This window comes from Mustela nivalis, assembly GCF_964662115.1.
Source record: "Mustela nivalis genome assembly, chromosome: 1".
NCBI classification, from domain to species: domain Eukaryota; kingdom Metazoa; phylum Chordata; class Mammalia; order Carnivora; family Mustelidae; genus Mustela; species Mustela nivalis.
In genome coordinates, this window is record NC_139020.1 from 100,004,900 (window position 1) to 100,032,123 (window position 27,224).

At 36.1% G+C, this 27,224-nt stretch overlaps 1 protein-coding gene across 1 annotated transcript in view; it reads left to right on the top strand.

Annotated features, from left to right (window-relative positions):
- Nucleotides 1-1,256: 1,256 nt before the first annotated feature.
- PIK3CA (phosphatidylinositol-4,5-bisphosphate 3-kinase catalytic subunit alpha) overlaps nucleotides 1,257-27,224 on the top strand; it is an 81,269-nt gene continuing 55,301 nt past the window's right edge. The window contains exon 1 of the mRNA XM_082744376.1: nucleotides 1,257-1,398. The gene's annotated coding sequence lies outside the window, so the exon portion shown is untranslated. The remainder of the gene's footprint in view (nucleotides 1,399-27,224) is intronic.

Below are 27,224 nucleotides of genomic sequence, written 5' to 3' on the forward strand. Positions count from 1 at the left end.
CAAATGGGACTATAACCTCTCTAGGGTGGGTCACTTCCAAGACCTAAAAATTCAAGAAAGAACGGATGTTTGAGGGCTTATATTGCAGACTTCAATCACGTTCCGAGCCTTTTCAATACAATGAAAGACCACCAGGGGGAGAAACGCGAAGAACACTGGACCTTTATAAGAACCACGATCTCAAAAGGCAACAGATCCCATTATTCTTAAGGAAAGAGGTGGGGGGAGTGGGATTCTGTAGCAAACGGCAGAAAGCTTGAATCTAATCTATAGCTAAGAGAGCTTTTCTGAAGTCTCCGTGGGCACTACGCGAAAAAAGGTCTTCTCAAGTCAGAACTGAATCCTACAAGCTGACTCAAATCTGAATTTAAACACCTTGCAAAAGGTCTCCCCGGAGTGAGTCAGGATTGCAGAGGGGGGTGGCAGTGTATTACTCTTCCGATTTGGGCTATAACTTAACTTTACATTGGCAGAATGACGCGCACCAGCGCTTCCTAAAGTGCCTTCTTTCTAGTATCCATAACCATTTCGGGTTCGCCACCGACAACGGCGGGGAACCACCAAGGCCCCTTCTCTCGCCCCCAAACAAGAGGAAATCTCATTTCCTCTGTGGGCGTATAAGTGCAAGAACTTACTCGATCCCAATACTCCTGTATGTCTATCCTAGCCTGCCTAGTGCCCGTGGAAACAGATACACAACACATATGCCGTCCTAGGATGACACAACATCCTCACTGCTGCAAAAGACGGAGCATAAACACAGCCGCTCCAGAAAGGCACCCCTCCACCACACGAACTTCGGGCGGAAAAACAAGGCGCAAGCGCACTGCCACACTGTTACCCGATTTGCCCACTTCCCCCGCCCGGGCTCAGCAATTTCACTTCCCCTCCTCTGCACTTCTACTTCCGGGGTATTGTAGGCTCAGCCCCTCCTCAGTTCTTACCCTCCTCTGCCCGAGGAGGGGGGGAGTCGAGGGGGTGGGGAAGAGTTCGTTGTTTGTTTACACGATGTGAGCGGAAAAAGAGACCAATAAAGTTTATTCTGGAAACAAAAGGAAAAAAAACAGGGTGACAGAGAAAGGAGACGGGGGCGGGGGCGTGTGGCGGGGGCTGGAGAGAAGAGGGAGCTAGAAGGAGAAAGCGGCAGTTCCGGTGCCGCCGCTGCGGCCGCTGAGGTCTTGGGCTGCTGCTGCCGCGGCCGCTGGGGCTGGGGCCGCCGGCGAGGCAGGGCTCGGGCCCGGCCGGGCAGCTCCGGAGCGGCGGGGGAGAGGGGCCGGGAGGCGGGGGCCGTGCCGCCCGCTCTCCTCTCCCTCGGCGCCGCCGCCGCCGCCGCCGCCGCCGCCCGCGGGGCTGGGACCCGATGCGGTTAGAGCCGCGGAGCCTGGAGGAGACCCGAGCGTGAGTAGAGCGCGGACTGGCCGGGAGCGGGCGCGGCCGGGCTGGGAATGGGGTGGGTGTGGGGGCCTCTCCGGCGCGCCCGTGGTATGGGGCGGGGGCTCCCCCCGGGTCGTCTCTCAGGGTCGGCCCGCTGCAGACTTCGGCTCTGATCGCCGCTCCCTCTTCCCCGCCTGCCGCTGGCCTCACCCAGATGCAGAGGCGAGGGCTAGCCGTGTACTCTGCTTTCCCCCTGGCCGCCTCCTCGCTTCCTCTCTCATTTTTGGAGATGGGGTGGCTGGAATCTGAGGAAGTGCACCCAGGGCCGCCGCCCCGGTGGCAGTAGCTCGCTGCCCCGCACCCTTGCACGCCCACCGGGCCCGCGGGGGGCCGGGCTGCCGCGACCACCGCGGCGTGAGGGATCCTGATGGAGCCGCGGGCAGTCCCGTAAGGGCTGTCATGCCCCAGGACTCCGGCCCTGCCAGCCGGACGACCCTGCGTTTGTCTCACGCTGAGTTTAAATCGCCCGGCTGGGGCAGGAAAGGAAAACCGCTCCCCCGACCCCGCGGTTCCCCTCCAACCCTTCCTCTCTAGGTTGTTGTTGTTTTTGTTTTGTTTTGTTTTGTTTTCCTTTTAACCGAGACAGTCAAACGTATTGGATCTTTCATTCATAGACCCTAGACATTGTCTCGTGATTTCGGTCTTTACTAAGTCTATTATGTGATGCCCGTTTCATAGCTCCTAAGTGGTTCAGAAAGGTAGGGTACGCCCAGCATTGGACTATGTAAACACCAGACGTTCAGCCTGTGTTTTGACCGCGGCTTGAGGGGTTTATTTTAGGATGCTAAAGGAATAGTGGTGATGGTGGCTAGTCCCCAGACTTAGGAATCAGGAATCGAAAGCTATTTCTTAGATGAGGGACTGTTTACAGAGTTCTACGACGGGTGAGAGAGCGCAACAAGAGGGGGGCTTTGAGGAAAACAGCTCGTATATTCTTTAATGAATTAGAGTTGTGATTTCGTTTTAGAAAAAGCTTCCTCATTCCGGCGCCTTTGTGCACATTCGGCACACAGGTTTGCGATAGGTTTTGAATCTATTTTGTGAGGCCCCGGAGAACCCCTCGAAAACTTGGGTAGATAAACTGCTGGTAACTCAAGTCGGATGATTTCAGTGGCCACATTTGAACCACTGCAGGCAGTATTGGTCGCAGGCTCTCTTCCTTAGATAATAGATTCTTGGGGGTATTTGCTTACAAATTTGCTTTTATGCTGGATTGTGTGATGTTGAGAAGAGACCTGAAAAAACCTTAAGATACCATGTTGCTAATTTAAATTGGATAAGTCAATATTTTATGTCTTTAGTAAGAGGCCCTTGAAGCAACTGCAGTGTAAGAATTTGTATGTCTGTGTATTCAAGTTTTAAGATTTTTTAACTGAAGTGTTGAATTCTGGTTGACAGCATAGATCTCTAGATAAACATCACATGTTATGGAAAATTTTAATTATCAGATTAACTGTTCTGCAGTGTCATCAACCAAAATTATCTGAGGAGGGCCCAGTAGGGTGTGTGTGTGTGTGTGTGTGTGTGTGTGTGTTGGTGCTTGTTTTGATTTTTAAGTTTTCTTGTCTCATGTTTTGGGATAAAATTAAATAAAATGACATCCATAACTTTTTTCAAAAGTTTCTTGTGCATTTTTTCATCTCTGTAAAATAGAGTGCTTTTCTTCACAAACTAGGTGGTTGAAAGAAATGATAGCACATCTTAATAGTAATAACTCCATGGAGGAAATACCGAGAAAGTAAATGAATATTAACAATATTCAATTGACTGTGAGAATAAAGTTTGAAAGGCATTTCTGTCAGTTTTAGTTGAAGAATTAAAAATGAACCACATGTAAATGCAGAACGTATTTTATATAAAGTTTTTAAATTTTAAGTAAATTGGATATAACATGAAAGATGTCACTGGATACAGTACTGTACTTGAACTGAAAGATTACTGCAGGAATGTGTATATTCTCATGGGGCTGGATATATGTAAAAGGGAGACTAAAAGAACAGTGACTTTGCCTGGCTCTGTGTATGGAACAGTCCTTCTGGAGGCAGAACTTCCTTCCTGTCAGGATAAGATCCTCTCCATCCCAAATAAGTATTCCCTTAAAAACAAAAAAACAAAAAACAAAACAAAAAAAAAACTAAACTAAATTTATAAATAAAATACTTGTATAAGAACATAGATCATAATAACTTTTTCCTAAAACAGTTTACCTTGTGTGTAGCTTTCCTGATTAGAGCCCTTTACTGAACAAAGAGTTTTAACATTTGTTGTTACCATTAAAGGGTATTTGCTCTGTTGATCTGTTTATTTGAAAAGAACTAATTTAATCCCAATTGATCTGTTTAGTAACTAGAGTAGCATTAAAAAGATCAGTTCTCTATTTTATTCTTTTAATATCTTGAATTCCAAGGTAGCTGTGATTCTTTAAGTGAAATGTGTTCCTTAAGCCTTATAAAAGATCTCATCTTTGGTAAAAATATTTATGATCCTTAAAATTGTGCAATTTTAGCAGCATAAATCATGGAATATTGTGGTTTATATTTTATTAGCAGAGTTATCAAGCTGTTTTCTTAAGTGTTGTCTTGAGTTACAGCAGTCCTGTAGGCAGGTAGTATTACTGCCTGAGAAATGACATTTTAATCTAAGGTCATACAGGTGTCAGGTGACAGACTCATTGATAAAACCAGTGTTTTCTGACTCATTTTACTATATCAAGTTACCTCTAACCTGTTTCACCCTGCTTTTTAATAGCCAAACTAAGGCCTAGAGAAGTCAATTACTTAAGATCACTTTTTTCTTTATTTCCAGTAAAAATATATATTTTAAATTCCCTATATTGCTTAAACCGTAGTTTTCAATCCTGGCTACACATTAGAATCATCTAGTTAGCTTTTTTAAAAGTACCAGTACAAGGGTCTCATTCCCAGAGATTCCAATTTAATTGATCTGAGATAGGGCCCAGACAAATGTGATTTGTTTTAAAGTTCCCCAGGTAGTAGTAATAGACAAGATTGTAAAGCCCTTTCTTTCAAGGACCTGTATGATTTGGTCCTTGCTTGTCTCTAGGTTCTTTTCTCTCCCACACCTTCCTTGGCCTTTCCCTGATCTCTTGTGCAAATGCTCTTCCTGAAGTATTTGCGTACTCCATACCTCTTCCTTAACTAGCTGACTCCTACTTGTTTTTCATAACCACCTCCTTTGAAAAGTCTAGTCTGAGTTAAGTATTCTTGCTTCCTGTTCCCATAGCATTTTGTATTCGCACTGTCATAGCATTGATTCACTGCATTATAATTGCCTATTTATTTCTCTGTATCCTCCACCAGGATATAAATTCCATGGGAAGGATAGGGAATCCTTCTATTTTATATACAGTTGTATTCTTATTGCCAAGCACAGTAGCCAGTACATAATAGGCACTTATTAACTGTATAAATAAAGATATTGGCAACAGATTTCTTTACAACATGTATTAATTTACAAACATCAATTAAGTTTTTATTCCTGCCAAATACATTTAATATATTTGGTCACTAAGAATGTATATCCCTGAACTTGCCACACATATAATTTTATTTGGACACAGGCAAGGCATTATAAATTATATATAAATTATACCAAGCATGACTCAACCCCAAACACACACACAAGCAATAATGAGGATCATCATTATGCACAGAACTGCACTGGAAATCAGGAGACTTGAATTCAAATCCCAGCTTCACCACAAGCATTAGGTCCTTAGGCAAGTCTCAATCTTTTGGGGTCTCTATTTATTCTTCTGCAATACAGAGAGATTGTACCAACTGCTCTACATGCTACTCAGTGGTCTCACCTTAAAAGCCAATGAGTACTAAAAATACTGGCTTTGGAATCTGAGGCTCCTTGGTTCAGTATCTGGCTCTTACAGTTACTGGCAGGATTACTTTGGACAGATTTCCTAATCTGCATAATAGTAGTAATTACTATTCAGTGGAGTTGTTATTGTTGAATTAAATGAAATATAGATCCAAGAGAGTTTTTGCGCTGTCTCACATTGTATCAAATGTTCATTTCCTTTCCCCTTAGGAGGTGTTAGATCTCACAAGTGGACTTATCTGAGGTAACAGAAAGACATAGTTTATGTAATCCTGTTTGCCACTTTGCTAACTGCTAGCATTACAGGTGTGACTAGGGACCAAAACCAGTGTGGCTTTTAGTTTCATTTTCTTGTAACCACATTGCACTGTCAAACACTCAGGTGTTAGTCCGTCTACTTAGGAAGTAATTGTGCCTAGAACTTTCAGCCATGACAAGGTATCAATACATCTCTAATAAATAATATGAAGGAAGAGAGAGTTTGGTGACCTTAAACTATCTCCAAAACTAAGTGAAATCAGACTTAAACATTCCAAAAGAAGGGGTCAAATGAAAGCTAAGGGTGATTTATAAAAGAAGACCCAGAAATTTGGTGAAATTTCTATTCACTAAAGCTAAAATTCAGGGACCATTATTTAGTAATTTCTAGGAGATATAGAAAATATACCTCTGGTCAGGGCCAACTCCAGAAGATAAAATTGCTCTTGATGTCAGATTAGCAATTACAGATATCAACAGACCAAAATTATTGATATTTTCCATATTGATATTGATATTTTTCTCTATTTAAATATATAGTTATTTTAGCCTTTATTTAGTAATAAAGAGTAACCTTACATGTGGTGTAATAATACCTATTTGCTGAAGTTTCTTGATACCAATTTTATTTTCATATACAAATTGGTGTGCCTGAGTTTTCCCTTAAGTTTATGTTTAAAGTGAATTTTAAGATGCCTGGGTAGCTCAGTCAGTTAAGCATCTGCCTTCAGCTCAGGTCATGATCCCAGGATTCTGGGATTGAGTCCCACATGGGGCTCCCTGCTGAACAGGGAGTCTGCTTCTCCCTCTCCCTTTGCCCCTCCTCCCTGCACATGCTCACTCTTTCTCTATCTTTCCCTCTTTCTCAAAGAAATAAATAAAATCTTTTAAAAAATAAAATAAAGTGATTTTTATTGCCAGTTATTTTGGGGGAAATACCATGCTAAAAATTGGAGAGGAAAAGCTAAAATATTAGGGCATAAAAAAGAAATACAAAGGAACACATAATGAAGTTAGAGGATTCAACTTGAAGGCTTGAGATTTCCATCATTGGAAGGGTTATTGAATCTTAAATGTACCAATAATGTTTTATAGGTATATCTTATTCACATTTAATACTTTATTCTGTGAACTCCTGTGATCCTAGTTAAGGAATTTTTAGGTGCTTTCTCCCTCTTCCCAAATACATAGTTTGGGGAGTTTAAAGTTAAAATGTGCCAATAAAGGATTTGTAAGTTTATAAGAAATGTGATAGCTTAGAGCTTTTTTCAAGTTTAATATTTCTTAAGGTAGAGCTGTTTTTAGTGTGGATTATAGAGCTCTGATATAGAGGGCTAGGGATTAATTCCAGTCCCAAAATGCTACTTTGTGTTTGTGTATGGGGAAGCAGAAACAGATTATATCTTTTTCTTCATTGATGGGATAGGAATTTGTATTATGTTGCTTGCTAAGTTACTCTTATAATTAATGAGATAATTTAAGTAATCCAAAATTACATAAAATTAAGGAAGAATGTATACATACTAATCATTATTCTAAGTTTATATCTACTACAAGAATAACATATTTCATATTTAGCCCAACAATTACTTATTTCTTCTGTATTATTTTAGTAGCTACCTTGGTAATTTATCAAATTGTTTTTTATTAGAAATTAAGTTTTAGTAACTTTTAGCATACAATTGCAATTGTTACGGGGGTCTTTGTATCAAAGCCAGCATTACCATTTGCAATAGAGGTGGGATTTAAAAAAATAGTAAGAATTCTTACAGATCCTACCTATCTGGTACACTTCAGATTTTAAATATTTGTGTAGTGGAAGCCAAAAAAGTCAATGTTGTGATTTGGAAAACAAAACAAAACAAAACAAATGCTGCAACAGGATAGAATCATATACTCTGATCATAATTCTCTTGCTAAATTCAATACTAACTCAGGAGTTAGTAAGACTTAGTGGAGAGATGTATCTTACAAAGTACTAAAGAAATTTAAAGCAATATATAAAGATAACTTTAAGCATAAATTTTTGAACAGGAAGAAACTATGTGTGTTCATTTACCTTCAGCACCTAACATAGTGCCTAAAAGTAAGTGGCCAATATGCATTGATATTTTTGCAGTAGGATCAATAATTGAGAATCAAAATAATTTTATCTTTTATCAATTTGTAGCTATGTACTTTAAACTATCTGAAAAGTAAGATAATTTCTCTGTGCCAGTCTAGTTGATGATTTATTTAGAATAGACTTGAAGTATATCAGAAACACTTTTCAGTAAGTTGTTAACTAGTTGCATATTTTTGTTGCTATTTGGAGATATTTTTAACAAAGATTGATAGGTTAAGGAGAGGCTGTGTGCTATGGTGAAAACAATATAAGATTAGGAATCTAAAATCTGGATTCCATATTGAACTATTAACTAATTGTTTGGTTTTAGATCTTCATCTTTTAACACTTGTTCCTTTTACCTACACAATTTCTAATGTTCTTTACAATTCCAAAATTCTGTGAGATTCCTACGATTTTAAAGTCTATATTGGAGGCCACCTGAGTGGCTCAGTCTATTAAGCATCTGCTTTGGGCTCCGTCATGATTCCTAAAGTCCAGGCATTGAGCCCTCCATTGGACTCCCTGCTCAGAGGGAAGCCTGCCTCTCTCTCTGTCTCTCTCTGTCTCTCCCCCAGCTTGTGTGCACGTGCTCGCTGTCTCTCAAATAAATAAAAAATAAAATCTTTGGGGTGCCTGGGTGGCTCAGTGGATTAAAGCCTCTGCCTTCAGCTCAGGTCATGATCCCAGGGTCCTGGGATTGAGCCCCACATCGGGCTCTCTGCTCAGCGGGGACCCTGCTCCCTCCTCTCTCTGCCTGCCTCTCTGCCTACTTGTGATCTCTGTCAAATAAATAAATTAAATCTTTAAAAATAAAATAAAATAAAATCTTTTAAAAATAAAATAAAAATAAAGTTTTTTTTATTGCGGGGAAAAGTAAGCCACTCCCTAAAAAGGGAAGATAGTCTATGTCAGTTTGTTATATTTTCAGAAATTAAAATCTTTCTGTCTGCCTGTTTATAAATTTGCATGTATTTGAAGGCCCTTGTGTGAAATTCTGTTGCATAAACAAACTGCCATCAGAAAAGAATGGACTGGAAAGGGTTTTTTGTTTTTGTTTTTCTTTTTCTTTCTGAAACCATCAGTGACTTTGGAGAATCAAACTACTTCAGGCGTGGCCATTTTGGTTACTGGCACTGAGAGTAGTTGAATAACTGACAGGCATTGAGAATAGGTCATCCATTTGCACACCAGTTGCCAGGGTTATGAAGGCCAGCAAACCTGTCACAGTACCCTTAATAGCCACTGGTCACCATCCTTACTTGTTAAAGACTTCTAGGAAACTATGTTCCAGAATTTCCTTTGGTGACCCATCCCACTAGATGGTTTTCAGAAAATGTGTTCTAATTTTAGGAATGTAACTCCAGAAGCAGAGTAAGCCTTTTTTTTTTTTTAATATATCATTTTTATGCAGACAAATACAAGGAAAGATGACAAAAAACATTGTTCTTGATTGGAAAACATTGGTGTTTATGCTACTAATTTGTTGTTTCTATAGCTATTCAAATTACTCACCTATAGGGTTTGAATATTTTTTAACCAGCTAACTGTTCAAGTTATGAGATACTATTTAGGTTTTTTTAAAAAAATATTTTATTTATTTGTTAGAGCATAAGCGGGATGGGATGGAGGGAGAGGAAAAAGCAGACTCTCCGCTGAGCAGGGAGCCAGATGTTGGGCTCTATCCCAGGACCCCAAGATCATAACCTGAGCTGAAGGCAGACACTTAACTAACTAAGCTACCCAGGTACCCCTATTTAGAGTTATTATGACTATGTACTCATTTTTCAGCAAGCTAAACACATTTCTGTGGCTTATTTTTCTTTGAGAGATACTTTTCCAAGTACTTTTCTGATGGACTCATTGCAGGTCTGGGCCTGAAAGAACTATTACATTTTGAAACAATTGCCTCTAGCTTAAAAGTGAGTGAAATGTGTCTGAGTATGTGTGTGTGTGTGTGTGTGTGTGTGTGTGTGTGTGTGTGTGTGAGAGAGAGTTTTCTTTAGAAGTTTAGCTTCTTGGCAAGTGCAAAAATAAAAATCTTGAAGTTTTTTGCTAAGTAAGCTACTATTCTGTGAATATAGATGTATAGAGCACATCATCAAATATAAAGCATCATTAGTGGGAAAAATTGTGGAAAAAAAGATTGAAATTAGGACTGTTAAAGTCCAATCTGAAATCAAATCATAGATGAAAAAGGGAAAGGAAAAACTCTTTCGTACTATCATTTTTTCAATTATAAATATTAATAATAACATCATTTTAAAGTTATTTTCCTTATGAAGATTTCCTTAAAATCTGATGGCTATTATTTGCATTTGAGACTCCAGTGGGCAGCATCTTAATATATTTATGAAAGAGATATCTGTATTCTTTTTCTCTAGTTATATAGCAGCTGTAAAAGTTGAACATGACTTTTTGAAAGCAGCTTCTGTACTTGATAATTATAATGGTAGTAACACTCAAAGTAGTTTGGAATATTAGTAATTTTATATTGTGGAGACTGGTTGTTTTTTCTTCACTAAAAATGACGAAACTTCAAGTTACTTAGTGATATTATGGGATTCAGATTTCTTCAAAATCACTTTGAATAAATTTGACTAATTCTGTGGAATAAAAGGCAACATTTTTTACAGCCATGTTGTGTTCATAGGCACTATTAATGTAACTAAATGTATATGTATATATCCATTTGTATACATGTATATGTATGAGTAGCTAAATGTATCTACTAATGTACAACTACTGAAGCACAGCAACCATATCATGCTATGGTCTTTTTTGTTGAGTATAAATATCAAGCATATAAATTAGTATATTTCTCTTGCAAATAATTTTTTGCCCAGTCAAAATGAAGGTAAGTAATCTGACAGTAGGACAGAATATTTGAAGTCAGGACAGTCTTAGAATCTTCAGAAAATATGGTCAGTGTACTTGGCTTCTTTAATTTTCTTTTCTTTCTCTGAAATATATTATGTCATAATGGTTGAGAACATGTACTCTGGAGCCAGACTATTGAGATTAGTAGTTTTTGTTGTTTTTTGGTTTTTGTTTTTTTTTTTTTAGGATTTTATTTATTTATTTGACAGACAGAGATCACAAGTAGGCAGAGAGGCAGGCAGAGAGAGAGAGAGGAGACAGCAGGCTCCTTGCTAAGCAAAGAGCCCGATGTGGGGCTCGATTCCAGGACCCTGGGATCATGACCTGAGCCGAAGGCAGAGGCTTTAACCCACTGAGCCACCCAGACGCCCGAGATTAGTAGTTTTGTAGCTTAAGGCAGGTTATATTACCTGTCTGGGTTAAATATTCTTTGGGTTAATACACATTTCCTTGTTTGTAAAAAAAAAAAAAAAAAAAAAGGATGATAAGAGTACCTACATCATAATATTGTAATGAGGATTAAGTGACTAATATGTTAAAGCATTTAGAACAGTGCCTAGCATGTAGTAAGCACTCAATAAATATTTGTAGCCTCCTTGAAAGTACAAACTATGTCATATTCACCAATTTGGGTGGGGGGCTTTAACATTATGTAATGAATTGCATTTTGTCCATTCTTAGGATTTAGATATGGATCCAATCTCTGGAGAATAAACAATAAGGTTGCCCCTAACAAGCTTCTTTATTACTGCTTGCTTTTTGTTCTGTTACAACTCTTAAAATTTCATTCTAGCTCTAGGAAGCTGAATTCTGTTTCATACCTTCATGCCTAAGTGAAGTTAGCATATGGAGATTTAGCTTGATAGGAATGAGGTTTTGAGGGCGGAAGATACCAAGTAAATGAATGTACATTTTTCACATCTAGTCTAATTGTATTATGGATTGATTTTTTTTTTCCCCCATCAATTCCTGGAATCTCAAAATCTTCAGCAGTATCTTAAAAGCACTCTGCCATTGAAGCAGTACTTGTTTCAAGCTACTAGGCATTTCTTTTCCCTGTCCTCCATGTCCTATGACCATAGTTGTGTCATATTGTCACATAGTCCCTATGTTACATGGCTTTTATAAAATTCACATGTCATGTTTTAAAGCTGCTTGTATCTCACCCATTATACTTGTTATGAAGTCTTTATTAAATACAATATTTAATTTTATGTGCAATTTTGATACACAGTTTACACTCATTGGAAATTGTGTAAAACTTGCAAATCGTTTATGTGAAGATAAGGAAAGCAGCCATGTGTTTTGTTTTGTTTTTTCTATGAGTTCAGTCTCTTAATTCTTTGCCTTTAATTACTAAGTTACCTGCATAGCATCACTGATACAAATCTTTGAGTCATCATCTTGTCGGTACCTTACATAAATGAGACAGACTATTAGTTCAGTTTTTGATAAATATATGTGTTTGTTTTCTCACCTCCTACTTTTTAGCAATTTAAACTGCTCTTGATGGTCTCACACCAAAACTTACTCTTCTCAAGCTGATGACCCCATTGCCTGTATCTCTCATACCAGATTGATAGTAACAATAAAATCCATGTACTTTTTAAAAACTTTATATACAATTATTATTACTATTTTATATGGAAATTGCTTTAGAAAGGATCTGTAATTCTGGCACAGTTATTCAAAATTTCATTGTTACTTTTAAAGAATCATTAAGCATACTTCCAAACTTGTTTTATACATGTAGAACTCTATAGAATTTCATCTCTTTTAAGGGGTGTGTGCACAATGAAAAAAAATTTAAACAAAACATGACAGTGGACTGCCCTAGTACTGACCAAGAGTTTATTGCCATACTATGTGGTTATGATAAACCTACACATTGGAGTTAAGAATTAACTACTTATTTTAAAATGGTATCATGGAGACCTACAGCTGACAACCTATGTGAAAACATTTCCTTGATTTTCTAAATGTACACATTAGTGTATACTTGGAATTACTTCAAACCCAAACTTTAATATCATAAATGTGGGAAAGAGTACTATTGCAGATTTTGTTCACAAAGTCCATAATAATGTTATCTCCCTTAGTCCTCACATTAGCTCTTCCATACATACGTAGTCTCTCCACTACACACAGTAGGAAACTAAAGTTACACATCTAATCAGTACAGTGGAGTCTCATCACACTTAATTTACTTGAATTCAACTATATACACTCAGCCAAAAGTAAAATCATGACAAAAGTAATCATTTAAATATTGCAGTCACATCCCGCTACTGAGCTTTTGTTTCAGAATAGACATGAGATTAAAGGTGTGAATCTCTGTCACCTCAGATGACCTCAGCGTGTAGGTATGAACATCTCAGTGTTGAGTGTAATTCTGTTAGTCATATGTAATGTTCGTACAACATGGCTTCTAATGCCAAACCTGAAGCGCTTAATCAAAGAAACAGGAATTTATTCCAATGCTGGAAGAGAAACTGCTGTTTTAGACTTGCTGAGCAATTATGTTGGTTTCCAAGATGACCTTCAGCTATTGCCATAACAAACCACCACCTCTATGCGTGCATCCTCTCTGGTACATACATGCACATGCATAAACGCACACCCTTTTAAATACATATATTTTATATATTGCACATATAATTTTATTGTGTGTTCTCGTTTGATGTAAATATATTCTGTCTTTATGCAGAATATGTCTGTATAAGGCGGTATACAAAAAATGTGTACATTATAATTAATGGGTGATTTAAGAGATTTTTCAAGGAAAATGTTGAGTCTGTAAATCCACAGACTGTATTGTTTGCCACTATATACCCAGAGTCTAGCACATTGCTAAGCACAAAGTTTATTGCATTACTGGGGGGAAAAAAATCTTTAATACTTGGGTACTTATTTTTAAAATATAAATATACATTCAGTGATCTTATTTTCTCAGCTCAAATTTTGAAGCTTTTGAAAAATCTGCTTCATATCCCAGATGAAATAGTCTTAAATCATTTTAGAAGAGTACAGAAATAGAATACTAGAAATTACAGCTATCTCACAACATCTGATCCTGATGTGACCACTGGACTTGGCGTTACTTACGTTTCTTTCTCTTGTCTCTTCCTTTTCATATGTATATGGATGGATTTGCTAAAAGAAACTCAGCCATACTACACAGAATTATTTTATAAAAACTCCGAATATGTTTCTGCTGACTCTTCCACCTAAAGAAATGGAAATACTAAAAGGACATACAAATAAGGGGACAGATCTGCATGTTACTCTAACCTCCTTTTGTAGTCTTCATTCATTCCCTTTGTACAAACACCCACTTTTTGAATCTCCTGTCTGATCTGTACAGGAAGGTAGAACTTCCCCCAGAGCCTTGGAAAGAGAAAAGTATACACTGTGCTGCCACATGCCAGTCTTTCTAGCTGGCTAGAAAATAAGACTGCTGGGCCAAGAAGACATGATCTTTCTCACACTGGGGGAGAAGAAAGGGTTTGCACAGTGAAACGGGACATTTGATTATAATTCTAGATCAGAACCAGAATACTAACCTGCCTGCCAATCCTGTTACCCTATACAATCCACTTAGGTTTTCTGAGCCTGAAAAGTTGTCACTTAGATGGCTAGTAACTAAAAGAGATATTTCCAAGGTGCTGTGTTCCAGAAATGATTTTGTGCAAACTTTAAAAATGTAGAACTCATATAGCAACTATGAATAAGATAGAAATAAAAATAATTCAACAGGGGGTGCCTGGGTGGCTCAGTCGTTAAGCGTCTACCTTCTGCCATGTCATGATCCCAGGGTACTGGGATCAAGCCCTGGAGCTCTCCGCTTGGCGAGGAGCCTCCTTCTCTGTCTCCCACTCTCCCTGTTTGTGTTCCCTCTCTCACTGTGTGTCTGTCAAATAAATAAGTAAAATCTTTTTTAAAAATAAGTAATAAAAATAATAATTCAATAATACATTAATTCTACTTTATGATTATCAAGTATCTAAGAATGCAAAGATGGCTGAATATGAAATTTTATAATGCATAGGTCAATGAATCTGATCAGGAACATGAACATATCAGCAAACACGGAAAAGAAATTAATAATTTCCTTTTGTCTCTTTAAAAGCCAGGAATGAAGAGAAATTTCCTTAACAAAGCATATCAAACTAAAAGCTAAAATAATAATTGATGGTGAAAACACTAAAGCAGCAATGACTATTAAAAACTCAGAAACCCATTATCACTGCATTATTATATAACATTCTTAAGGAAGTTCTGACCAGTATAGTAAGATATGAATTAGAACAAAGAGAAGTAAATACTGAAAAACTGCACAATCCCATTTTTGGTGTGGTATGATTGCATTCCAGGAAAACCAAGAGCCAACTGAGAAGTTATTAAAACTAATAAGAATGTAGAGTAACTAGATTTAAGACAAATACTTTAAATCCAGTAGTTCACCTTTATAATAGCAGTACTTATTTAGAAAGTATGGTAGAGGGGTGCCTGGGTGGCTCAATTGGTTAAGCATCTGTCTCCAGCTCAGGTCATGATCCCAGGGTCCTGAGATCCAGCCTGCATCAGGATCCCTGCTCAGAGGGGAGTCTGCTTCTTCCTCTACTCCTACCCCTACCCCTGCTAGAGAGCTCGCTCTCTCTCTCTCTCTCTCTCTCTCCGTCTCTCTCAAATAAATAAAATCTTTAAAAAATAGAAAATATGGTAGAAAAAAATCACTTATAGCAATGATGGCAGAAAATATAAAATTATATTAATAAGAAATGTGTAAACCCATGTAAAGAAATCTGAAAACTGGAATGTCTGGGGTGGCTCAGTTAAGCGTCTGCCTTTCAGCTCAGATCATGATCCCAGAGTCCTGGGATTGAGTCTCGTATCAGGCTCCTTGCTGTGCAGTGAGCCTGATTCTCCCTTTGCCTGCCACTCCCCCTGCTTGTGCTTATGCTCTCTCGCTCTCTCACTCTCTTTCTGACAAATAAATAAATAAAATCTTTTAAAAAAAAGAAAAAAAGAAACCTGAAAACTACTGAGATACAAGCAAGGGTCGGGGGGCCAGGGCAGTGCAGGGAGAAGAATATCATGAGAATATCATGTGCCTGAATGGGAAGTCCCAGCTATTACAGATATCCATTTTTCTCAACTTAACTTACACCTTTAGAATAATTCTGATTTTTTAAAAATGTGTTTGAGAAATTAAAAAGATGATTCTTAGTTTTGTCCAAAAGACTAAAGAGGTAAAAAGTGAGATAACTTCAGTGAAAAACCAAGAACAGTGACAAAGAACTAACCACTATAGCCCTATCAGATACCAGAACATACTATAAAACTATAGTAAACAAAAGAGTTGGATACTGACATAGCATTGGTGGCAAAGTTGGCAAACGGAACTGAAATCCCCAAAATAGATACTCTAAATATAATAAAGCAATCCTCGGAAATCAGTAGAAAAAGGAAGACATTTAGTGCATGTTTTTGAGAGTGTTAAGTAGTGTTCAAAATAAACTTGAATCTTTATTTCATCTTATATACCAAAATAAACTCCAGGTAAATTGAAGAGTTAAATGAAATAGAGTAAATATCGTTATACTAGTCTCTCATTTAAGAAAGATATTTATGTGGATGGGGAAATACCTTCCAAACTTTAAAGAACTGGAAGGACTTATGAAGGGAAAGATCATTAAATTTGACTCAGAACATTGACATTTATTCTGTCCTTTTCTCCCACTTCCCATCCCCCATCCTAATGAACAAATTAAAGATGTGCAGAGCAGGATTTGAAATTTACAACTGTGTAGCAGAGGTTTGTCTCTAGTTTATTTATTTATTGGTTAAAACCATTTAATTGTGGGGCGTCCGGGAAGGAAAGCTTGAAGAGCTGGGAGACCAATGAGATCCCACAAGCTCGACCAGCTAAGATCCCCACAACTTCACCGTTGCAGAAAACCAAACATTTACCGTTAAATTTTAAGGTCTTTCTACAAATGCTTTCAAAAGCACCAAGTTGAGGTTCTTACACTGAAGTGGAAAAAAAAGCAAATGGGAAAATGTTTCTCCCTGACACATAAAGAAGTGAAACTTTAAGAAGCAGTGATACATTTTTACTTTTTGAGTTAGCAAGAAATTTTTTCTAGTGGTTTTGTTGCTGATGAATGTACCAGGAAATGTGCTTGTTCATATATTTCTGTTTGCAGTCTAAACTGATTAAACCCTTTGTAAAGCAAGTCAGCAATTTTTGTGCCTTTAAAATGAACATACCTTATGATCCCATAATCTTATTTGCAGCATTATCTATAACAATGAAAATTTTAAAACAACTTAAGTATTCCATAATTCAACTGCTCTCTCCCATAGAAATAGGTGGTCATAGAACACTATAGTTTTTGAAGAATTTACAGTAATGTGAGGAAATGTTTTTGAAGTGAAAATGCAAGATAAAAATCATTATACTTTATAAAAAACAGTAATATAAACTGAGAAATAAACTAAAATATTCATAGGGGGGAAAAAAAGCCATAAGAGAGAATCTCAAAAAAGGGGGTAATAATAGTTGTCTTCTACGTGTTTTTCACTCTTTTGTTTTCTTTGTTCATCCATGCACTGTTGCATTTTAAGTAGGCACAAAGCATCTTCGCAGATCTTAATAGAACTTCAGTCAGTACTGAAGTGAATGAATTTCTATAATAAGCCTGAGTTACTTTTGCATTAAAAGAGATATGAATACAATCCACATCTAAGTTAAGAAAAGAAGTGTGGGAAGTGCTCTAGAGAGGAACCTGATTAATAATATCTTACACTTAGATTTCCAGTTTTCAAAATGTTTTCACAATTCTACTTCATATGATCCTTTTTTGTTAGTATTATTACTTGCTAAGTTAGGAATTTCTGTTAACCTTTACTTTCTCCTGCCTGAACAACCAAATCCAACTAATCACCAAATCTTGGGTATTTCTTTCTTGGAGAAATGTCTTTTGATGTCATTTTCACCTCTTCTCATAGCCTTATTTTAGTTCTTTCCTGTATCACTGAAGTACTCTGACTAGTCTCTCCACTTTTCTTTTACTTTCCACACTGCCGCCAAAATTATCAGACGTATAAATAGCCAGCAGAATTTCATGAATGTGCTATAATAAATGGGTTCTGGGGAAGAGAACAGGGGAGAGATTGACACTGCTTCCACGCCTTTGCCAAAATATCACTCATACTAAAATACACAATTGATCTGCTTAAAGTTTAGTAATTCCTTGTGACCTACATTGTTGCTTCTCAAGCTTTGAGTGTTTAAGAATCATCAGAGAATTTGTTACAATGTAAATTATCTCAGACTCTAAAAAATCTGATTCAGTGCATCTCTGGGCCTGGGAACATGCATTTTAACAAGGCTTCCTACTCTTTATCCTATACCTGTGATCCCAGGACAGAATTTTGAAGAACAGTGACCTTGTAAGTACAATCTCATTAACTTACTATCATTCTCATAATTTGGCACCAGCCTACTTTTCTGTATGCAGTTTCTATACTTTACCTTTCTGAACATCTTGCAGTCTAGCCATTGTGAACTGCCTCAGGCTCACCTAGTCCTTTCTGAACTTCTGTGCTCATCAAGCTTGGGCTGTTTCTGCTGCTTAGAACCCCTATTGCTCTGGCTGCTCCTACCCAATAACTTGGTGACCTGGCACACAATCTTGAGCTTCTGTGTAATCTCTGTTAAGTATTCTTGGACTCATTCTCCTAAACCAGTCAATCTCTCCCTCCTCTGTTTTCTCATAGCCTCTGTTTCTTAATAAGATATGCTTATTTGCATATCTGCATTCCTCCATAGATTATAAGCCTTTTGAAGTCAGGGATGTCATTTTATTTATCTTACACCTTTAGCATAAGCCTGGTCCATAATAACTGCTTAATAAATGTGTGTCATATCATTAAAAATCCAAAGAAGAAGTGATTAGTCCCATTTTTCAGTGAGGAAAATAAGGTCTTAAAAAGTTAAGTATTCGCTTATAGTTACCCAGCTTGTCAGTATAGACTTGAGATTCATACGTTCAAGATACCTGGCTTCTTTTCTGGCTTTGGTCCTTACAGTTAAGGTAAACTGTCCCAGTAAAATTACATAAACACATGCCCTTTTTACCCCCCTCCCCCCAACTCATTTATCCGTTGATCATGTTTGGGGCAGAAGGTGTTTCAATAAACTTTCTCATCATGTTCACTCTTTATAAAATAAAACAAAGAACTGATTACTAGATAGTAGACTGTTTGTCTTTCAGTTTCACATCCAACCTCCTGTGCTCTACTTGGTGATGCTTACTTGTATCCCTTGTAGAAACCATATTATGGTACCTAATGGGGTTTCCACAAATGCTGGTTTAATTAAATTCAGCTGACATTTGTGTAGGTAACATTCTGTTCTGCAACAATTAAGACAAAAAGCTATATATGCCTAAGTATTCAAGTAGGTTTCCACCATATTTTTTAAAGCTTCATTTTCATAGTTTGAATGTGTTTAGCCTTACTGTAGACTTCAGTCTTAAGGTGTTGATGGAAATCAACCACCAGCTGCAAAGTTCAGATCCAGAATGCCATAGAATACATGTAGCTATGGCTTGAACCAAATGTTAGCAATGAAATATTTAGTAGCAACTGTTCTTTTAAAAGAAACATTTTAGATAATTAGAGTCATCTTGTAATATCCTTATACCCAGCTGTCAGCTTTTTACTTTTTCTGCCAATATTTCTGGAACTGAAATCAAGAAAATGGAAATTAGGGTACCATACTTTGAAATACAGTAAACACTTGAAAAACTGTTATATCTTATAAAGATTTCCAAATAGAGTTCCTCTGTCAGTATCTCAAAGATACTTATAAAAAATAAATTTCTATATAACCCCAATATTAAGCTGAAATATATGCATTGGTTAATAACAGGAACATTTTAGAATTTGAAAAACTGCCTTTCTGAATAGCCATGAACTTGAAGATTATTGAAGTAAATTTGAGCATTTTAATTTCACTTTGAAATTTTGTTTCTTAATTTTGTTACCATATTTAATCAGATTCTCACTATCGATACTTCCATTCTCCCTTCCTTTAGCATTTGTCGTCTTTCTACTTTGAACATACTCAGATCTCCATTTTCCATCACATCAGCTTTCAGTAATAGTCCTGTTTCCCCACAATATTAGACAATGACATTACTCCATTTTTCCTTTCAAGTATTCTACCCTTTCACCACATATTAGGTAATGTTTACATTTTCAGGTAATGGTAACATTTACATTCTGTACTGTAACCATGCTTAACCACTTATGTTTTGAATATAGGTAGATTTTAATAGTTGAAACAAATACTATTTACATGAACATGATTATGTAAAAACGCTTTATTTCACAACTAAGTAGAACTCTAGCATTAGATTTCTTTTTCTGTTCAACATCATGAACCATACAAAGAATATTTTTAGCATTTCAGTCACATGGTTCTTCTTTTCATACACTCTGTGAATTGCTCAAAATTGTATTGTTTTGTTCATATTTTGAGCATGATTTTATTGTGTATTTGGGGGTTTTTCTCTCAAGTTTCCAGTTACCTTTTTTTTCTATTGTGAAAGTAATCATATACATTCTTCATATACATGCCTCTAATACTATGTAACTTCTCAATTCCTTTCTCTGCTGCTTGGAGTCAGTTGTATTCTTTGTCCTGAATGTATTTTACTTGGGCCATACAGTTTTCATCTGCTAGCTTGAGTTTATTACTTCTTACAGTTGATAAAACTTCATTCTAGGATTGCTTTTTCTTATTTTTTATATTGTTTGGTCACTAGATCAGTTCCACCATTTTTAGTATCGGATACTTTTTTTTTTAGTCATTTGTATACATTTATTTTTAGAAGTATGTGTTGGTAATAATTATCTTGATAATACATAGAATCTGTGTCTCCAATCCTGCATCTTTGTCCATTCTCTCTCTGCTGAATTTGTAAAGAACTTCTAACAAAAGCAAGCAAAATATGCAAACATCAACATGTTTAACACTCTTAGGCATCGCTGTCATATAGAAAATTATTTAAATCATCTATTCCAACATGCTCATTGTGCCAATCAGACCACCTCCATAAACTGTATTATAAAAGAGAACACACACACATCTAGTATCGGATATCTTGACCTCTGTCTTGACCTGCATCTTTGGTTGGCTAGAGTAGTAAATCAGGTACCTCAGAATTGGTTCATGGAAGTAAAACCCATGGAAGTACCTTTATTTTTTCTTGACACATGATAATTTGCTGGATATAGAAATCCCAGTCAAATCCTTTCCCAATAGACTTTAATTACTGCATAGTTTTTCATTACTGATTATTTCTTAGTTTAATTCCAGAGTAGTTAACATACAGTGTTATATTAGTTTCAGGTATATAGTATTCACCACTGTTAAAATTGATGAGAAAAGTTTTGCCAGTCAGATAATTGTTCCTTTACATATTACCTATATTACCTAGTCCCCACCCTCCCCCCACCCCCACCGTGAAAGCTTTTAAGGCTTTTATCTTCTATTGTCTGGTATGGAGGAGTTTTGGGTTTGTTTGGTTTTTTTTACACTTATTCTGCTAAGTTGTCTCTTTTATTCTAAATACGAAAGTCTTTCCAGCTCAGATGCTTTTTATTTCTTTAGTTTTCTTTCTCCATTTTTCTTATTTCTTCTGGAATAATAAATATTTGGTTGTTGGACCTCTTTGATTCATCTTATATATCTTTTTATCCCTCATTTTCAATATATTTTTTTTTTGCTCTTTGTTTTAGCAGGTTTTTTCAATTTTGAAAATCCAGTAGGTGAAATTCATTATTTAATTTGCCTTTTATTCTGAATAAAGATGTGTAATTATCATGTGGTTTTTGGTCACCTACATTTCTTTTTCTGTGAACTTCCAGTTAATATCCTTTTGTCTCTTTCTTATTGGGTCATTCCTATTTATACCATAGGGATTTCTCCCATCATCTGTTATATGAGTAGTAGATAATTTTTACTAGTTTATCTTTTGTCTTTGCCTATGGTAGTTTTCCCCTACATGAAGTAATTTTTGTTTTTTGTGTAGTTGGATTTATTCACCTTTTTATGGTGTCTTGATTTCACTCAGCAAAGGCTTCCTCACATATATGAAAAAAGACCATCTCATGTTTTCTTATAATACTTTTGTGTTTTATTTTTACATTGTAATTATTATTCTAAGTGGAATTTCTTTTAATGTAAGGTGTAAATAGGGAACCCACACTTCTCTTCAAGTGTTCAGGCTGTTGTTCCAAATGGTCTTTTCCCTATTGATTTGAAATGACACCTATATTATATAGTACATTCCATATCTATTTTTCTGTTTAAATGTTCTGTTCTGTTGATGTTACCTGTCATGAACCATTGTAATTATTGTGCTTTTATAATATATTTTAGTATCTGGTAGGACTAGACCCTTTTCTCTCCCTTCTTTTTCCTCCTCCCCTAATTTCTCCTAGGTTTTCCGCTGCTGTGTGTATTTTTTTTTTTTATCATTAGAGTCAGCATGACAAATTCTGCACACACAAACCATACTAGTATTAATTGGTATCATGTTAAATGAACATCTTTATGAACTTGAGTCTTCCTGTCAAAGAATATGATCTGTTTTTCCTTTCCTTCAAGTCATTTATCTTATGCAGGAACATTTTAAAGTTTTCTTTATCTTAAAGCAGTAAAAATTAAACTCTCTCCTCCTCCATGTGACTGGTCACTTCTACCAAGATCATCTATTAAATAATATATCCTATTACCTCACTTAGAGATTCTGGGGTTTTTTCTCCCATACAAAATTGCAGCAATTTCTTGGGTTCATTTCTATACTCAGTTCTGTTCCCTGGATCTCTGTCAGCCAATATTATAAATACTGTTTGTTTTTTTTTTTTTAAATGAAGCTTTAATGTCTGTTAAGGTTAGTGTTCCCTCATTATTCTTTTAAACATTCAGTATTTTAAAAGCTATTATAAAACTTCTTACACTATGTTAAAGGCTCTCTCTCTCACACAAGAAAGCTACAGACCTGCCTCACTTCAGGTATTAGTTGTCTTATATAAAGTATTACCTAATGGATTCATAGTTTGTGAAAACATACACATGCACACTCCACAATCAAATGGCATTTATGCCAGTAATACAGTGGGTCATTTTAACTTCAGGGTATCAGTAACACACATATACACATACATTCTCTTAATCACTCACACAAAACACACAACCTTAGTAAAATATGAATAGAAAGCTATTTCTTGACATATTAAATAATAAATATCCCAAACCAGAAACTTCAGTCAGGCTTAATAATGAAAGATTCACGTTCCATTCATGTTTTCATGTTATGAATAACAAGAAGCAATAACTTTTCTCATTTGTGTTGGTGTACAATACTAATAGAGTTAAGGGAAAGAAAATGAGTATAATGATGGAGAAGACAGATTATTAGCAAATTTTGGTTTCCTTTTTGTATATCCATTTCCATTTCCTAAGTTCCCAATCATGTCCTTCCCTCCAGAGTGCAGCCTGGGTTAATAGCATGTGATTATTATAGGAGGAAAGATAGAAGAGGATAAAGGAAAGTATATTTACATATGTTTTTATCCATATTTTATTAGTATAAAGTTATAATCAACATTTTCTTTTTAAAATATATTCTGACTCTGCCATTGTATTCCCTTTTTAAATCTGTATTTAATTTCCATCATTAAAATAATTGCATCTTCCAGTAATGACAGCATGATGAGGTTGGGTGATTCTCCTCCATAGAAAACAGGCACAAGAATGTTAAAGTAACTATAATAATATCAGTGAAGATATATTGTAAAACAAAGAGTGATACTAGAGACACAGAAGGACATTTCATAATTATAGAGAAATGAATACAGCAGGAAAGTATAAAAATTCTAAGTATATATAAATGTAAGAGAAACACAAAATACATGAAGCAAAAGCTAACAAAACTGAAAGGAGAAATACATAATTCTACATTTAGAGTTGGAGATTTTAGTACCCTTCTCTCAACAGTTCTTAGAATAATAGGCAGAAAAACAAGAAAAAGAAGACTTGAGTAAGGCAAATCAACCTAACTGACATCTACATCTACAACTACAACAACACATTCAAAGTGGACTTGAAACATTCATCAAGATGAGCCATATACTGACCCACAAACAAAATATTAATAATATGAGAAAATTAAAATTATGCAGTGTGTTCTGCAACCACAAGGAATTAAATTAAAAATCAATGCCAGAAAAAAAAAAAAAAGTGCAGAAAGCAATAAGGAAAATCCCCAAATATGTAGAAAATAAATAACATGTTTCTCAGTAACCCATAAGTGAAAGAAGAATTCACACGTTAAATTGGAAAATATTTTTACTGAATGAAAATAATACAACATATGAAAATATTCCTTGTATAGCTAAAACAGTGCTAAGAAAGACATAGCTTTAAAGACCGATTTCTAAGAAGGCCTAAAAGTAGTATCTGAGCTGCTGCTTTAAGAAGCTAAAAAAGAGAAAGTAAATTAAATCCAAAGTAAATAAAAGAATCTAAATAATAAAGATCAGATTAGAAATCAAGGAAATAGAAAACCAGTGAAATGAAAAACTGGTTCTTTACAAAGTTCAATAAAATTGATAAACTTTTAACTAGAATGATCAAGAAAAAAGATGCTAATTAACAACATTAAGAATGAAAGAACGGGGGCCCGTGGGTGGCTCAGTGGGTTAAGCCTCTGCCTTCAGCTCAGGTCATGATCTCAGGGTCCTGGAATTGAGCCCCAAATTGGGTTCTCTGCTCAACAGGTAGCCTGCTTCCCCCTCTCTCTCTGCGTGCCTCTCTGCCTACTTGTGATATGTCAAATAAATAAAATCTTTAAAAAAAAAAAAAGAATGAAATAATGGATAGTATTAAAGATACTATAGATACTTAAAAATATAATAAAAGAATATCACAAACAAGTTTACAGTAACCAATTTGACAACTTAGATGACGTAGACAAATTCCTTCAAAAATACAAATGACCAAAATGGACTCAAGAAAAAAACAGAAAATCTAAGGTACCTGGGTGGTACAGTTGTTAAGTGTCCATCTCTTGGTTTCCGCTTAGGTCGTGATCTGAGGGTCCTGAGGTCCAAACCCACATTGGGCTCTGCACTCAGCATGGAGTCAGCTTGGGATTCTCTTCTCCCTCGGCCCCACCCCCCAACATTCTCTCTCTAAAATAAGTAAATCTTTTTCTTTCTTTTTTTTTTTTTAAAGAAAAAAAGGCAGGAAATAGACTTACATAATGAAATTCAGTTAGTAATTTAACACCTTCTAATCCAGCCCCCAAAGGCATAGCTGGTAATTCTGCAAAAAACGAAGGAATTAAAAATACCAGTCCTACCCAGATTTTCAGAAAATGCAGTAGTAGAAAATGTCACAGTGACATAAAATGTCATTTTATGAGGCCAGTATTACCCAGATGCCACAGCCAAATAAAGACATTGCAAGAAAAACAAAAAACTTGCAGACCGTATTCCTCATGAATACAGACACAAAAACCCTTAACAAAATATTAACATATTAAATCTAGCAATATATTAAAAGGATAATACATCATAGTTACGTGGGATTTATCCTAGCAATGCAGGGTTTCTTTAACTTCCAAAAATCGATTCAATGTAATATACCATGCTACTAAAATAAAGTTGAAAAAATCATATGACCATCTCAGTAGATGCAGAAAAGTATTTGACAGGGCGCCTGGGTGGCTCAGTGGGTTGAGCCGCTGCCTTCGGCTCGGGTCATGATCTCAAGGTCCTGGGATCGAGTCCCACATCGGGCTCTCTGCTCAGCAGGGAGCCTGCTTCCCTCTCTCTCTCTGCCTGCCTCTCCCGTCTACTTGTGATTTCTCTCTGTCAAATAAATAAATAAAATCTTTAAAAAAAAAAAAGAAAAGTATTTGACAAAATTCAACAAACTCAAACACTCTCAGCAAACTAGGAATTGAAGGCAACTTCCTTAACCTGATAAAGGATCTTTATGAAAAAAACAATATACTGGGGTGCCTGGGTGGCTTAGTCAGTTAAGTGTCTGACTCTTGATTTCAGGTCAGGTCATGTTCTTGGTGTCGTGATATCAAACCTCGCGTTGGGCTCTGCCCAGTAGGCAGTCTGCTTGAGATTTTCTCTTTCCCTCCCTTTCTCCCTCTTTCCTGCCCCAACTCTTATGCATGCTCGCTTATTCTCTTAAATAAAATAAATCTTAAAACAAAAAAATTCTCTCTCTCCCTCTGCCCCACATGTTCACTCACGCTCGCATGCTCTCAAAAGAGAGAGAGAGACAAAGAAAAGAAGAGAAAAGAAAAGAAAGGAAAAGGAAAGAGAAAAGAAAGACTTCGTGGTGAATTATTCTGTGCTTTTCCACTTAAGATCAAGACCAAGGCAGGGATGTTTACTCTCACCACTTTTATTCACCATTACACTGGAGGTCCTAGCTAGTGCATTAAGACAAGAGAAAGAAATGAAAAGTCTTACAGAATAGAAAGGATGAAGTAAAACTATTATTGTCAGGTGACATGTATATAGGAAGTTGTAAGGAATCTGCAAAAAAAAAAAAAAACTAATTGAACTTATTAGCAAGGCTGTAGATGACAAGATAATAAATAAGAACTAATTGTAATTGTATATACTAGCAATGAGCTATCCAAAAATGAAATTAAAAAAAAACAAAATCACAGTAGCGTTATGTAATTACTTAGAAATGAATTCAAAAAAGATATGCAAAACCCGTACACTGAAAACTGCAAAGTATTGCTGGCAAATTAAAGAAGACCTAGGTTAATTGAGAGATACACCATGTTTTTGAATTGGAAGACTACATGTTTTTAGCATGGCAGTTCTCAAAAAATTTGATCTATAGAGTTAGTACAATCCCAATCAAAATATTGTCAGTCTTTTTCATAGAAATTGACAATATGATTCTAAAATTTATATGGAGGTGCAAAGGCATAAAGTAGCAGGAAAAAATTTAAGCACAAAATCTGAGGGCTTACTACATCTGGTTTTTAGACTTTCTATGAAGAAACAGTAGTCAAATGGTTCAATATTAGCCTAAGGGTAGACATATAGATGAATGGAAGAAATTTGGAGTCTAGAAATAGAATCATACTTAATAGGATAATTGATTTTTTACAAAGGTGCTAATGTAATTCAAAGGAGAAATAATCTTTTCAAAAAATTGTTCTGGAATACCTAGATGTCCTTGGAGGAATTTTTAAAAAGATCCTTAACACAGTTTTCACCAAACCCCTAAATTGATTCAAAACGAATCCAGACCTAAACATAAATGCAAAAATGAAAACATCATGACAAGTGAAAGAAGTTAAACACAAAAGATTACATACTGTATTATTTCAGTTATATGAAATTCCAGAATTAGAAAAATCTACAGTGACAGAAACCAGATTCATAGTTACCTATGACCTGGGGTAAGAATGCAGATTGAGGATTGACCACATAGGGAGAAAATTTTTAGGGGTAGGTAATTCACTGTTCTTAACTTGATTATGGTGGTAATTTTCACAACTGTTGCACATTTACCAAGACACATTGAACCTAATTTTAAATTACCTCAGATAAACTGAAATACAAATAC